Below are 17,266 nucleotides of genomic sequence, written 5' to 3' on the forward strand. Positions count from 1 at the left end.
TCTCTCTCTCTCTCTCTCCCTCCCTCCCTCTCTCTCTCTCTCTCTCCCTCTCCCTCCCTCTCTCTCATATCCCATAACCCCCTCCCCCCTCCTCTCTCTCCCTTTACACACTGCGTGTCTGTGACTAAAGTATATTTGGCAGCTGTTGTTTGCAGTGGGCCCATGGTCATCCCATAGTCTCCAGTCAGACCTGAGACTCAGTGCGGACTTGTCGTCTGTATTCTTCCAGTTTATCTTACAACATTAATTACAAGGTTAAGTTTCCAAGTTGCTAATATTTTCTTCAATAGTTTAAATGTTCCACGAATTTGTGTGTCACTTGATTTCACGTTGATTTGACTGTTTTAAACTAGATTTTTTTTCTTAACGGGATATAATTGCTTAAATTTATGTGGAGATATGAGCTTTAATGCGATTTCCACGTTTCATGATTTTCATAGCAAGATGCCTGGTTGCTCACAGATTAGAACAACGTGAAACGATTGTTAACTTACGTGTAAATATCACCGCAGACCGATTGAGAGAAAAAATATTTGGCAATCGACAGAGTAATATTAAGTAGTAAGATAACGTGAACATACCTTTCTACAACTATTGAGGGTACAAAGTATTAACGCATATAGGAAAATATCAATATTGATACTAACAATTGCATGAACGTTATCCAATATAGATTTATATGTATATGAGAATATATATATATATAATTTCATTCGCTTGGGAGACTCGAACCACGGACCCAACAAGCGCGAGGAAGAAGCTCTACCCCTGTATTATATTGCAACCATTGTACTATGAGACAGTCACTGTACTATTAACTATGAGACTGCCCCTGTACTATGAGGCAGTCAATGTACTATGAGACAGCCACTGTACTATGAGGCAACCAATGTACTGTGAGGTAGCCACAGAACTATGAGGCAGCCACAGTACTGTGAGGCAACCACTGTACTATGAGGCAGACACTGTACTGTGAGGTAGCCACTGTAAAATGAGGCAGCCACTGAACAAGGAGGCAGCCGTAGGCCTATGATGCAGCAATTCAACTATGAGGCAGCCTCTGTACTATGAGGCAGCCTCTGTACTATGAGGAAGCCACTGTACTATGAGGCAGCCTCTGTACTATGAGGCAGCCACTGTACTATGAGGCAGCCTCTGTACTATGAGGCAGCCACTGTACTATGAGGCAGCCTCTGTACTATGAGGCAGGCACTGTACTATGAGGCAGCCACTGTGCTATGAGGCAACCGCAGTACTACGAGGAAGGAACTGCATTATGAGGCAGCCACTGTACTAAGAGGCAGCCACAGTACTATGAGGCAGCCACTGTACTATGAGGCAGTCACTGTACTATGAGGCAGTCACTGTACTATGAGGCAGCCACTGTACTAGGAGGCAGCCACTTTAATACGAGGCAGCCACTATAATACGAGGCAGCCACTGAACTATAAGGCAGCCACTATATTATGAGGCAGCAACTGTTCTATGAGGCAGTCACTGTACAATGAGGCCGCCAAAGAACTGTGAGGCAGTTACTCTATTACAACGCATCCACTACACTATTAGGCAGCCACTAAATTATGAGGTAATCGCTGTACTATAGAGCAGCCGCTGTACTAGGCGGCAGCCAATCTACTATGAGGCAGACACTGTACTATGAGACAGCTACTGTGCTATAAGAAAGCAACTGTACTATGAGGCAGCCACTTTACTATGAGGCAGCCATTGTACTATGAGGCATGCTATGAGGAAGCCACTGTATTTTGAGGCAGCGACTCATAGTACATAATACTTTGTACATAATACTATGAGGCAGCCACTCCACTATTAGGCAGCCACTGTACAATGAGGTAGCCGCTGAAATATGAGGCGGCCGCTCTACTATAAGGCAACCACTCTAATATGAGGCAGCCACTTATCTATACAGCCACTGTATTATGACGCAGCCACTGTACTATGAGGCAGCCACTGTACTAGGAGGCAGCCAATATACTATGAGGTAGCCACTGTTCTATGAGTAAACCACTGAACTATGAGGCAGCCACATTACTATGAAACAGCAACTGTACAATGAGGCAGCCACTGTACTATGGGGCAGACACTGTATTACAAGGAATACACAGTCTCCGTGGTGTAGTGGTAAGACACTCGCTTAGCGTTCCGCGAGCGCTATGTCATGGGTTCGTATCCTGGCCGGGGAGGATTTACTGGGCGCAATTTCTTAACTGTAGCCTCTGTTCAACAGTAAAATGTGTACTTGGATGAAAAAACGATTCTTCGCGGCGGGGATCGTATTCCAGGGACCTGCCCGAAACGCTACGCGTACTAGTGGCTGTACAAGAATGTAACAACTCTTGTATATATCTAAAAAAAAAAAAAAAAAAAATGAACTGTACTAAGTGGCAACTACTGAACTCTGAGTAAGGCTCTCTACTTTGAGGCAACCACTGTGCTATGAGGCAGCCACTCAACTATGAGGCAGTTACTGTTCTGTGAGGCAGCCACTGTATTATGAGGCAGCTGCTGTACTATGAGGACGCTATTGTACTGTGAGGACGCCACTGTACTATTAGGTAGCCACTGAACTCTGAGGCAGCCAATGTACTATGAGACAGCCACTGTACTATGAGGTAGGCACTGTACAATCAGGAAACCACTGAACGATGAGGCAGCCACATTACTATCAGGCAGCAACTGTGCAATGATGCAGCCACTGTACAATGAGACAGCTATTGTACTATGAGGCAGCCACTGTACTATGAGGACGCCACTGTACTATGAGGTAGCCACTGTACTATGAAATAGCCACTGTACTATGATGTAGCCACTGTACTATGGGGCACCTAAAGTAATATGAGGCAGCCACTGTACTATGAGTAATCCACTGTACTAAGAGGCAGCCACTGAACTATGAGGCATCCAATGTACTTTGAGGCAGCAACTGTACCATGAGGCAGCCACAGTACTATGAGGCAGTCACTGTATTCTAGGGCATCCACTGTATTTTGAGGTAGCAACTGAACTATCTTCAGGTTTATCTTGAGATGATTTCGGGGCTTTTAGTGTCTCCGCGGCCGGGTCCTCGACCAGGCCTCCACCACCAGGAAGCAGCCTGTGACAGCTGACTAACATCCAGGTACCTATTTTACTGCTAGTACAGTGGCTGCCTCATTGTACAATGGCTGCCTCATAGTATAGTGGCTGCCTCATACTACAATAGGTGCCCCATAGTACAGTTGCTGCCTCATAGCTCAGTGGCTACCTCATAGTACATTGGCTGCCTCATAGTACAATGTTTGCCTGTTACGGCCCTATTGGGTCGCAACTGGGGTTCTTCTCTGATGTTATTAGAGTTTGGGTATCCGGCCCCAAGTTAGTAGTGGCTTTCAAGGGGTGTGTTCCGTAACGCAAGTAAATTAAAGGGGAAGGGATACAAACGCACTAATTTAAATATATAATTACCACCACCAATAAATAAATATATATACTGTCACCCGGGGGGTATAAATATTCAATGTGCAGAATCGTCTTCCTCTGAAGACGCAGAATGTTCCACGGTGCTCAAGATGAGTAGCCCTGGTTCTCTTCTCGTGGCCTCACGATGAATCCTTAGATTCTCTAGGCGAATCTACCCTGGCAACAGGCCAGCCAACTCTCAGTCCCACTGGGTGCACAGTCGGGGAGGCCTTCAACCACAAATCCAGCGTGTAGCTGGCAGGTTCCAATCAGCTCCGCTGCGTAGGCCACTCCACGACCGATACTAGGGTTGCGAGCCCTAGGCAGGAGCCTCGTGTGATTCCACAGATCACTCTCCTCACCACAGTGGTTAGTCTCTTTCACCCGTCAACCCCCGGGTACGACGATTCCTCAACTCTGCCACGTCACAGGCAGGCTAACACTCTCAGCAGTGTTCGTCCGGGAGCAACTCACAGCTTCTGCAGCAAACACGTGGAGAGACTTTGGCTGCCTTGGGTAGACTGCCCATCGTCCAATCCAGCAGTCCCAGGTCGACTCTGTAATCAGACACGTCATCAGTACTAGGGACACCCTTGTGCACCTCACTTACAGGCTTAAACACAAACGCCCACCTATCCACTCCATAGATGGCGTTGCTGTCTAAGCGTCACCTCACCAGTGGTCAGAAGCGGCTATGTTACGAGGTGATTAGGATGGGAAACCAGCCCCTGTGGCCGGTATATCTCGTCCTCACTAGATGGCGTCGTCCATTTGGAGGGGGTTTCGGGAGCTGACCCACAGATGGCGTTGTCGTCACTGCTCCGTGCTCGGACGCTGGACTCGGGTCCGTAACATTGCCTCATATTACAGTGGCTCTATGTGGCTTTAACTGTCTCATACAGTAACTATGAGACAGTTACTGTACTATGAGGTAGCCACTAAACTATGAGGGCCCCCACTGTACTATGAGGCAGCCAATGAACTGTGAAGTAACCACTGTACTAAGAGGCAGCCACTGTACTATGAGGCACAAACTGTACTATGACGCAGCCACTGTATTATGACGTAGCAACTGTACTATGAAACAGCCACTGTACTAGGAGGCACCCACTGTTCTATGAGCCAGTCACTGTATTTCAAGGCTTCCTCTGTAGTATGAGGCAGTCACTGTACTATGATGCAGCCTCTGTACTATGAGGCAGGCATCCGCTGTACTATGAGGCAGCCTCTTTTCTATGAGGCAGGCATTCGCTGTACAATGAGGCAGTCTCTTTACTATGAGGCAGCTGCTCTTCAATGAAACAACCAAGGTACTATGAGGCAGCCGTTGTACTATGAGCCAGCCAGAGTACTATGAAGCTGCCACAGTACTGTGAGGCAGACTCTGTAGTATGAAGCACCCAGTGTACTATGAGGCAGCCTATGTAATATGAGGAACCTACTGTACTATGAGGTAGTCTCTATATTCTGAATCAGACAAAGAACTATGAGGCAGCCACTGTCCTATGAGTCAGTCAATGTACTATGAGGCAGGCAGCCACTGTACTATGAGGCACCTACTGTATTATGAAGCAACCATTGTATTATGCGGCAGCCATTGAACAGTGAGCCAGCCACTGTACTATGAGGGAGCCATTGTACTATGAGGCAGCCAATGTACTATGAGGTAGCAACGGGGCTATGAGGCAGAAATTGTACTATGGGGCACCTATTGTAGTATGAGGCAGCCATTGTACAATGAGGCAGCCACTGTACTAAGGGGCAACCACTATACTATGAGGCAACCACAGAACAATGAGGCAACAATTGTACTATGAAGCAGTAACTGAACTATGAGGCAGTCACTGTTCTATGAAGCAGACGCTATACTATGAGGCAACCGCTGTACTATGAGGCAGCCACTGTACTATGTGGCAGACTCTTTACTATGAGGCATCCACTGAAAAATTAGGCAGTCACTTAACAATAATTAGGCAGTCACTGAACAATAGTACCGCCTCTGTACTTTGAGGAAGCCACTCCACTATTAGGTAGTCACTGTACTATGTGGCGGCCACGTAACTATGAGGCAACCACTTAACTATGATGCAGCGTCTGTACCAAGAGGCAGCCACTGAACTATGAGGCAGGCACTGTACTATGAGGCATTCAATGTACTATGAGGCAGTCAGATGATTACAAAACATCCACTTTACTATGAGGCAGCCACTGAACTATGAGACAACCGCTGTACTATGAGGCAACCACTGTAATATGAAGCAGCCGCACCACTATGAGACAGTCACTGTACCATGAGGAAACCACTCTACTATGAGACAGCCACTCCACTGTGAGGCAGCTGCTGTACCATGAGGCACCCACTCAACTATGAGGTAGTCTCTGTACTATGAGGTAGCCACTGTACTATGAGGCATCCACTTTGCTATGAGGTAGTCTCTGTACTATGAGGTAGCCACTGTACTATGAGGCAGCCTCTGTACTATGAGGTAGTGACAGTACTATGAGGCAGCCACTGCACTATGAAGCAGGCACTGAGCTTTGAGGCAGCCACCGTACAATGAGACAGCGACTGTATTATGAGGCACCTACTGTACTATGAGGCACTTACTCTACTATGATGCAGCTACTCAACAATGAGTCAGAAATTTTAATATGAGGCAGCCACTGGACTATAAGGCAGGAAATGTACTATGAGGTCGCAACTGTTCTGTGAGGCAACCACAGTACAATAAAGGCAGCCACTGTACTATGAGGCAGCCAATATACTATGAGGTAGCCACTGTTCTATGAGGAAACCACTGAACTATGAGGCAGCCTCATTACTATGAAGCAGCAACTGTACTATGAGGAAGCCACTGCACTATGAGGAAACCAATGAACTATGAGGACGCAACTGTACTATGAGGCAGCCAATGTACTATGAGGCAGCCAATGTACTATGAGGCAGCCACTGAACTATGAGGCACCAACTGTACTATGAGGCAGCCACTGTAATATGAGGCAGCCATTGGACTGTGAGGCAGCCAATGTACTACGAGGCAGTAACTGTACAATGAGGCAGCCACATTACTATGCGGCAGTAACTGTGCTATGAGGACGCCACTGAACCATGAGGTAGCCACTGAACTATGAGGCAGCAACCGAATTATAAGGCAGCCACTGTACTATTAGTACTATTATAGAGTTACTGTATGACAAGGCAGCCGCTTTACTATGAGGCAGCCACTGTAATATGAAGCAGCCACTGTAATATGAAGCAGCCAGTGAACTATGAGGCAGCCAATGTACTTTTAGGCAGCCTCAGTACTATGAGGCAGTATATGTACTATGAGGCAGCCACAGTACTATGAGGCAGTAACTGTATTACAAGGCATCCACTCTATTTTCAGGTAGCAACTGAACTATGCGACAGTCACTGTACTACGAGGCAGCCACTACACTATGAGGCCCCCACTGTACTATGAGGCAGAGACTGTACTATGAGGCAGTCACTGTACTACAAGGCAGCCACTGTACTATGAGGCAGTCAATGAACAATGAAATAACCACTGTACTAAGAGGCACCCACTGTACTATGAGGCAGCCACTGTGCTATGAGGCAGCCACTGCACTCTGAGGCAGCCACTGCACTATGAGGCAGCCACTGTACTATGAGGTAGCCACTGTGCTATTTGGCAGCCAATGTACTACGAGGAACCACTGTACTATGAGGTAGTGACTGTACAATGAAGCAGCCTCTACACTATGAGGCAGCCACTACACTATGAGGTAGCCACTGTTCTATGAGGCAGGCAGCCGCTGTTCTATCAGGCAGGCACTGTATAATGAGGCCGCCACTGTACTATGAGGCAGTCACTGAACTATGAGGAAGCCACTATACTATGATGCAGCTAATGGACAGAGAGGCAGCAACTGTACTATGAGGCAGCCGCAGTAAGAAACAACCGCTGTACTATGAGGAAGCCACTGTACTGTGAGGCAGGCACTGTACTTTGAGGCAGCAACTGTGCTATGAGGCAGTCACTGTACTATGAGGCAACCACTGTAATAAGAGGTAGCCACTGTACTATGAGACAGCCACTGTACTATGAGGCAGGAACTGTACTATGAGGCAACCTCTGAACTATGAGGCAGCCACTGTTCTATAAGGCAGCCACTGTATTATGAGGCACTAACTCTACTATGATGCAGCTAGTGAACAATGCGTCAGAAACTTTAATATGAGGCAGCCACTGGATTATGAAGCAGCCACTGTACTATGAGGCAGCCACTGAACTATGAGGCATCCACTTTACTATGAGGCAGCCACTGTATTATGAGGCACTCACTGTACTATGAGGCACTTACTCTACTATGGTGCAGCTACTGAACAATGAGTCAGAATCTTTAATATGAGGCAGCCATTGTACTATGAGGCAGCCAATGAAATATAAAGGAGTCACTGTACTAAGAGGCAGACACTGTAATGTGAGTCAGCCCCTGAACAATAAGGCATCAATTGTATAATGAGGCAGCAATTGAATTATGAGGCAGCCACAAACTATGAGGCCTCCACTGTACTATGGGGCAGCCACTGAACTATGGAGCAGCCATTGTACAATGAGGCAGCTACTGCACTATGAGGCAGCCACTGTACTATGAGGCAGCCAAGGTAATATGAGGTAGCCACTGTGCTATGAGGCAGCCAATGTACTACGAAGAACCACTATACTATGATGCAGTCACTGTATTACAAGGCTTCCTCTGTAGTTTGAGGCAGTCACTGTACTATGAGACAGCTACTGCAGTACAGGCTGCCTCATTGTATAATGAGGCAGCCTGCCGCTGTACTATGAGGGAACCACTTTACTATAAGGCACCAACTGTTCTATGATGCACTCACTGTACTATGAGGCACCTACTGTACTAAGAGGCAACAACTGTATTATTCGGCAGCCAATGAACAGTGAACCAGCCATTGTACAATAAGGCAGAACCTGTACTAAGGGGCAACAACTATACTATGAGGCAACCACAGAACAATGACACAACAATTGTATTATGAAGCAGTTACTGAACTATGAGGCAGTCACTGTACTATGAGGCAGACGCTGTACTATGAGTCAATCGCTGTACTATAAGGAGGCCACTCTACTATGAGGCAGCCACTCTACTATGAGGCAGCCACTCTACTATGAGGCAGACACTGTACTATGAGGCAGAAACTGTACTATGAGACAGGAACTGTACTATGAGCTCCCCACTGAATTATGAGGAAGATATTGAATTATGAGGAAGCTACTGAAAAATTAGGAAGTCACTGAACAATGAGGTTGCCTCTGTACTTTTAGGAAGTCACTCCACTATTAGGCAGCCAATGTACTCTGAGGCTGTCACTAAACTATGAGGCAGCACCTGTACTATGAGGCGGTCACGTAACTATGAGGCAACCACTTAACTATGATGCAGCGTCTGTACCAAGAGGCAGCCACTGAACTATGAGGCAGGCACTGTACTATCAGGCATTCAATGTACTATGAGGCAGCCACTGTTTAATGAGGCAACCGATGTTCTATGAGGCAACCACTGTACTCTAAAGTAGCCGCTCCACTATGAGGCAACCACTGTACTCTAAAGCAGCCGCTCCACTATGAGGCAGCCACTGTACTGTGAGGCAGCAACTATATTATGAGGCAGCCGCTGTACTATGTGGCAACCACTCTACTATGAGTCAGCCACAGTACTATGAGGGAGTCACTCTATTTCAAGGTATTCACTCTACAATTGGGCAGTTACTGTACCATGAGGAAACCACTCGACTATGAGGCAGCCACTGTACTGTGAGGCACCCAATCAACTATGAGGCAGCAACTGTCCTATGAGGAATCCACTGTGCTATGAGGTAGTCTATTTACTATGAGGCAGTCACTGTTATATGAGGCAGCCTCTGTACAATGAGGTAGTCACAATGCTATGAGGCAGCCTTTGTTCTATGAGGCAGCCACTGCACTATGTCGCAGCCACTGCTCTATGTAAAGGTTCCTGTGGTGGTGGTGACGGCGGCAGCGGCGGCGGCAGCGGCGGCAGCAGCGGTGACAGCAGCGGCGACAGCAGCGGCGACAGCAGCGGCGACAGCAGCGGCGACAGCAGCGGTGACAGCAGCGGCGACAGCAGCGGTGACAGCAGCGGCGACAGCAGCGGTGACAGCAGCGGCGACAGCAGCGGGGACAACAGCGGCGACAGCAGCGGTGACAGCAGCGGCGGCAGCAGCGGTGACAGCAGCGGCGGCAGCAGCGGTGACAGCAGCGGCGACAGCAGCGGGGACAACAGAGATGAGAGCGACAACGGAGGCGGTGGCAGCGACGTCGTCAGTCAACTTAGGGATGACAGCAGTGTTAGTGACACAGAAACATTAACTGGAAAAGGAAGTCGACCTGCATCAGCATATTTTAAAATTATTCATGACCTTAAGGAACGCGCTCAAGCCAAGTACGAGAATGAAAAAGATAATACTCTGAGCAACAGTAATTATGCCATACGACTTACAGATAACATTCACTCGCGGACCATCCCGAGTCGCTCAGTGATCAAGAAACTGATGATGTCACCAGATGTTCCTGACGATACCAAACGCCAGGTTGGTGTGGCTCTTTACGTCGTAGTCACTTATTGACACATTGTGTAAGTGGGACAAGGACAACAATGGGACAACCAGTCCCAGGGAGGAACAACACCAAGACGATGGCCGCTGTTGACACAAGAACTATTAGGTTTATCAGTTGGAACATTCGTAGCATCAACAAAAGACTGAATGACCTAATTGCATATGTTACCAGTAACAACATAGATATAATTGCTTTACAGGAGCCCTACACGTCCAATATGATAAACAAAACCCCGCCAAAGATCAGAGGGTATGCATCCTATAATAACAGTAACGCCACAGGCCTATTAACTTACGTCAGAAGTGATTTACAGCACATTCTTGTGAGCACGTCACACAATGTACACACACAGTACCATCACTTTCATGTACAAACTACAGTAGGCCACTTTTCATTCCTCAACGTATATGCCAGAAGCCAGAAACTCAATGTAACATTGTTCCCAGATCTAGACAATAATGGGACAATATACATGGGAGATTTTAATGCTAGACATATTACGCTGGGAGACATTACTAACAACGATAATGGATGCAAATTTATCAAATATGTTTATGACAACAGATTAACCGTGTATACTACGGATGCCCAAACTCATTTATTGGGAGGCAGACTTGATTATGTAATGGGTAGAAACCTTGTGCAAGATAGGATGGAATGTTCGTTGGTAAATCACTTAGTTAGTGATCACTATGCAGTTTCTGCTTCCTATGAGGTACAGTGTGATGTACCTAATAGACATCAGAGACGGAAAATGAATATTCCATATGGCTTGCATGACCACTTTATTAATTGTATATCAAAATGGTATCAAGATTACACAATCTTGATACCATTATGTGGCCTCCTTATCTCTGTACAGTATCTCTGTACTGTCCATGTGGTATTCCACCAGCCAATTATCATATAGATGGGCGAGCACTTGAGAACTGCGAGTCTTACAGATACCTTGGCGTTCCCATTAACGACCCTGGGTACCTTTCTTCTCTCAAGAGGAGACTTTGGGAGAGATTAAAGCCCTTGTGGATCCTTGTTGGTGTCAATCATGGACTTAACGTGAGACTTGCTAGAATGTTTATTGAATCATTTATACGCTCTGTGATTGACTACAATGCTCTACATCTCACACTGTATACTGACAAAGAGCTGAAATCTCTTGAAACCTTACAAAATGAAGCTATGCGTCTCATCCTTGGGGCTCCAAAATCCACGAGAATAGTTAATATGAGAGCAGAGTTAAAATTACCTACCATAAGTGAGAGAATTTTGTCTATTAGCACAGTTTTCGGCGTGAAGGCATTTAGTAGATCTAGACAACACATGAAGTTTCAAGCTAAACTTTCTAATATGCTGCACTCACCTGAGGTCTATAGAAGAAGAACGAAATCTGATTATGTATATTGGTTCTACAAGGGAGCCAACTCCATCAAAATATTAAATATGTACCCAGCTCAATTAATGATTACTCAGCCAATTACTCCATGGGATAACTGGGATCTATCAGTTGATTTTGTAAATGCGCCCAAGAAAGACAGTGTGCACACTACATTATTAAAACAGGTAACACTGAAAAGCATCACTGAAAGTACTCAGAGTATGGGTAACGATGTTTATCAGTGCTATACCGACGGCTCTGTAGAAGAAGGTGGACGATGTACCGGATGTGCATGTAACATATTTGAACAATCTTCTCTCGTACATACAGCAATGAAGCGCGTCAATGACTGGGCAAGTACAACTCAAACAGAACTTGCAGGCATATACCGTGCCACTGAATTTTTAAAAGACTGAAGCAATGGACTTATATACTGTGACTCGCAGAGTGCACTCCTGGCATTGAACGCACATAGTAGTGACACCCAGAAAATAGTCAGTGATATTCGAATGAATGTTTTAGCTGCCAAAGAAAACAGATTGGAGATTAAATTCCTAAGGATACCATCACATGTTGGCATCTCAAGGCATGACACTGTTGATATACTTGCTAAGTCAGCCTGCAGAAAACCAGTGGTAGAAATTGATATGGGTTTTTCATTAGCAGTGACAAAGAGAATACTTAAACAAATATCTAATGAAAATCTCACCGACCTAACAAATTCTCAAAGACCTGAAAGTTGTAGCATTAAATATTATGATAGATATCGTGAGGAGACATTCACATATGGGACTAATAGAACAAGAACCCGGCAATGTGATGTTATAGTGGCCAGAATACGCCTGAGATATAGACGTATCTGGCAGCTTTCTCAAAACCCAAATGTCGAGTACACAATGTGTCAACTTTGTGAAAGAGAAAACATGCACTCACTTGAACATTATATTGTAGAATGTCCCATACTGACTGACTTTCGCCCTCCTGGGCTAAGGTATGCTGAACTCTGTAATTACTATATGAGTACTGGAACACTTGATGATATATTGGACTTGTAACCAAGATTGACCATGTAATATATCAATCATACAATGTATATATATGATGTAACTATATAACCTGAGCTTGTAAAAGCACCTTCATCACCTTCAGTGATTAAGTGCTTAATTGCACACTAGTTTCTATATCAGCTATCTCACCCTGTCAGAGTAAATGATACAAATGTATGTGAATGCATGTGTGTGTGTATATATGTATGTGTATGTGTGTGTGTGTATGTATATGTATGGGTATAAAGTATATATGGAAGCTGATCAGAATTACATTTCACCTTTGTGAATGTACATTAATGACACTATGTAAAAGACACATCTAACACTTTATGTAGGGCATACGTAAATCTGTGTATCTATGTATTTACGTATGTTGGTTAGCTTAGCATTTAAAAGCACCGAATCACCTTCTTTGGTTGAGTGTTCAATAAACCCTTGAACTATATGTTTAACACTTATCTACCCCTGTCCATGGAGGACAGAAGAAAATGTATATATGTTGGTTAGCATTGTAAATGTGTGGCCACGTCTGTGGTTAAAAAAACAAAAACAAAAACTGCTCTATGAAGCAGGCACTGAACTGTGAGGCAGGCAGCCGCTGCACTATGAGGCAGGTAGCCACAGTATTATGAGGCACCCACTCTACTATGAGGCACTTACTTACTTACTCTACTATGATACAGCCACTGGACTATGAGGCAGAAGTTATACTATGAGGCCACAACTGTTCTATGAGGCAACCACTGAACGACGAGCAACCCACTGTACTATGAGGCAGCCACTGTACCATGAGGTATTCACTGAACTATGAGGCAGCCACAAAAATATTAAGGAGTCACTGTACTAAGAAGCAGCCACTGTATTATGAGTCAGCCCCTGAACAATAAGGCAGCAATTGTACAATGTGGCAGCAATTGAATTATGAGGCAGCCACAAACTATAATGCCTCCACTGTACTATGAGGAAGCCACTGTACTATGAGGCAACCACTGTAATAAGAGGCAGCCACTGTACTATAAGACAGCCACTGTACTATGAGGCAGCAACTGTACTATGAGGCAACCTCTGAACTATGAGGCAGCCACTGTACTATAAGGCACCCACTGTATTATGAGGCACTTACTCTACTATGATGCAGCTACTGAACAATGAGTCAGAAACTTTAATATGAGGCAGCCACTGGACTATGAAGCAGCCACTGTACTATGAGGCAGCCACTGTACTATGAGACAGCCACTGTACTATGAGGCAGCCACTGAACTATGAGGCATCCACTTTACTATGAGGCAGCCACTGTATTATGAGGCACCCACTGTACTATGAGGCACTTACTCTACTATGATACAGCTACTGAACAATGAGTCAGAATCTTTAATATGAGGCAGCCACTGTACTATGAAGCAGTCACTGTACTATAAGGCAGCCACTGTGCTATGAGGCAGTCACTTGATTACAAGGCATTCACTGTTCTATGAGGCAGCCACTGAACTGTGAGGCAAGCGCTGTACTATGAGGCACCCACTCCACTATGAGACAACCAAGGGAACCGGCCGGTCAACCAACTAGGGGAGCCGGTCGGCGGAGCGGACAGCACGCTGGACTTGTGATCCTGTGGTCCCAGGTTCGATCCCGGGCGCCAGCGAGAAACAATGGGCAGAGTTTCTTTCACCCTATGCCCCTGTTACCTAGCAGTAAAATAGGTACCTGGGTGTTAGTCAGCTGTCACGGTCTGCTTCCTGGGGGTGGAGGCCTGGTCGAGGACCGGGCCGCGGGTACACTAAAGTTCCGGAATCATCTCAAGATAACCTCAAGATAACCACTGTACTATGAAGCAATAACAGTATTTCAAGGCATTCACTGTACTATGAGGAAGTCAATGTCCTATGAGGAAACGTCTCTACTATGAGGCCGCCACTGTACAGTGAGGCAGCCGCTGTACTATGAGGCACCCACTCAACTATGAGGCAGCTACTGTACTATGAGGCAATTGTGAGATTTTTTCTTTGACAATTATCAAAAGAATTAAGTCCTATTGATGTTACGTTAATTGCAACTACCTCGCAAGAGAGGCAGACCTTAAACAGCAAGAGCTGCCTGTGGCAGATATTTAATCTTAAAGCCTAAGATCACAGGACCGCGGGAGCAAACCGCCAGGCGAAACCACACGGGTAACACCTGTCACTTAGGTCGCTGGCTCCTCCTAGTTAACAAACTAATAAAGGGTAGCCGACGGATTTTCACCTCTTATTTATAGAAGTGTGGTGCTGTGCAATGGACTTGAGCTCTAGATACAGACGTGATATGAACATCAGCAGGCAAAGCGTTGCAGAACATGAAATGTGGGGCAGTAATATTGGAAGGTTTGACGTAAACGACCGTTTTCTATAACAAAACAATTTATTCACAAAACAAGAACTAAAACTACTACACAGTGAATTTACGTTACTTTACTGTCACTCCAGTGGCACATTAAAGAACAGCTAATCAACAGCCTGATGGACCCACGGTCTCCTTATCCCGTCGTCGCTGACTGACTTATGACACTAACTGAACAAAGTGGTGCCCACTGGTGACGCAAGCTTGCAATCAATATTGTCACGGCTTCTCGGTGATCAATACTATAATCACAAAAACTTGACTGGCGCTCGCTGCCCTCAACGAGGTACCAAGTAACAAGGCGGTTAATCCAAGAATGATAACCCCTTATAAAAATCTTACGTTAACACTTGTCTCTCAGGACAATCAAAAACAAAAGTTACTCTAATTGAATTTAAACAATTACGTTAATACACACGTGTCACAACGACACTTAAATGGCAGCAATAACTCGTAAATCAATTAATTACATCAACTTGAAAGTCAAGCATTCGGTGAGTAATTCCCAATTAATTACTGAATACAACAGCCTATTAATTCAGACGAGTATTGATAAAGCCTACTGTCTCTCAACTGACAGTTCTCTTCCGGTCTTATGACAAGATTACCTTAACGAGGGTAGACTACTTTTTTTTTTTTTTTTTTTTTGCAGGGATATTCCTGCGCGGGCCCTCAGCCTCTGGCTGGCCCACTAAGTGTTGCTTGTTTCTGTTTTACTTGGACGGAGTATGAGTATTTATGACTCGCATGGTCGCTTCAGTAAGATTTTGCCATTTGTGTTTAACAACTTCTTCTGCTCTGTTGAATCTAAGTTGAAATCTTAATGGGTTTGTAACTGTGCACTGTGTTAGATAATGTTCCAGTGGTCTGTCGGGCATTTCTCCACAGTGTTGACATTTCCTCTCATCTTCCGGAACCTGTAAGCCTATTTCCCATGCACATGGGTATCCAAGCCTGATGCGATGTAAATGCACTTCTGTTGCTCTACTGTTCCCTTTCATCAAACTAAGTGGTTCGTAGTTGGTTGAATTCTTGTACCAACCCGCAGATCCTGATGTTGCAACTGCTGTGTTGTGGTCACTGTACATCTTTTGCATTGCTCTGTTTCTAATTACTTTCTTAATCTGTGATAGACTCTGTGGTATGTAATGTCTACATTTCTCCTCTTAGTAGCAAGTTTTGCAGCTTCTTCTGCAATGTCATTTCCTATTATTCCCACATGACTTGGCACCCAGTTGATAAGTACCCGTCGGCCTTGTCGTTTGAGTGGTTGCATGAATGATATGACATTTGTGATCAGATGGATGTTATCACATATGTGTTCTTGTTGCAAGGTTTCAATGGCTGTTCTCGAATCTGTATGTATGATAACATGTTGTCGGTGTTCAGCAAGAGCATGTTCCAAAGCCTTTTGAATGGCTAGCATCTCTGTTTGTTTCTTTGCATAACAAAGTTTGCATGTATTTCGTTGACACCCCTCTCAGTGACTGTGTTTGTTATATCGAATGTATTGATGGTGTTTATCGCACAATGGGTCCACCTGTTGCTATTGGAGGCTCTTCTGTCCAGAGTTAGTGCTCCAGTGATTATATCTTTAAGTGAACTGATTCTAGTTCTAGTCAATATCTTGGTCAGCATGCACGCAGCAATCCCTTTTACCCTTATTTCAATCGACGTTAGCTTTGTTTCTAGTCTTAGGTTCAGTATTTTAGTCCATCTGGGAGCTCTTTTTATGACTCGCAATGCATCATTTTGAAGAACCTCAACGTTTGCCCACTGACCAGGAGAAAGAGTGAGTAAGGCAGGCGCTGCTTAATGAACTAGGGAACGAACGGCGTGTATGTAAAACATTCTTAACACTTTGTGTCCCGCTCCTAGACGGGGCCCTGTGATTGCTCTCATTATATTTAGTCGTGGTTTTGCTTTCTCCTTTAGATATTGAATTTGCCTATTGAATGTCATTTTAAAATCTATCCACACTCCGAGATATTGATATTGTGTAACCCACTGAAGGTTAATGTCTTGAATGCGTAGGTGCCTGTCTGGAGTGTTGCCGCCTAGTCTCATCGCCTTAGACTTCTGTGCAGATATTTTTAGTCCTAAAACACTGCATTCAGATGCTACTTTATCTAATGCACCTTGTGCTTTATTTAGAAGTGAAGGACCTGTAATGACTAATGCTATATCATCAGCATAGCTTAGCAATTTAACCCCTTCTGTAAATGTCATGGTAACAAGGTTTTCCACGAGGATGTTAAAAAGACTAGGACTGAGGACTCCTCCTTGTGGAGTCCCATTCTCGTGCAAGTGGTAGTCCGACACTTGTCCTTGCAACTTTACTCTGGCATACCTGTGACTTAGGTAAT

General features: G+C 45.0%; 1 protein-coding gene across 1 annotated transcript in view; it reads left to right on the forward strand.

Moving 5' to 3' along the window:
* Nucleotides 1–202: 202 nt before the first annotated feature.
* Nucleotides 203–17,266, forward strand: part of LOC123769303 (UDP-glycosyltransferase UGT5-like) — a 189,043-nt gene continuing 171,979 nt past the window's right edge. The window contains exon 1 of the mRNA XM_069309817.1: nucleotides 203–254. The gene's annotated coding sequence lies outside the window, so the exon portion shown is untranslated. The remainder of the gene's footprint in view (nucleotides 255–17,266) is intronic.

The sequence above is a fragment of the Procambarus clarkii genome, chromosome 66 (assembly GCF_040958095.1).
Source record: "Procambarus clarkii isolate CNS0578487 chromosome 66, FALCON_Pclarkii_2.0, whole genome shotgun sequence".
NCBI lineage: Eukaryota > Metazoa > Arthropoda > Malacostraca > Decapoda > Cambaridae > Procambarus > Procambarus clarkii.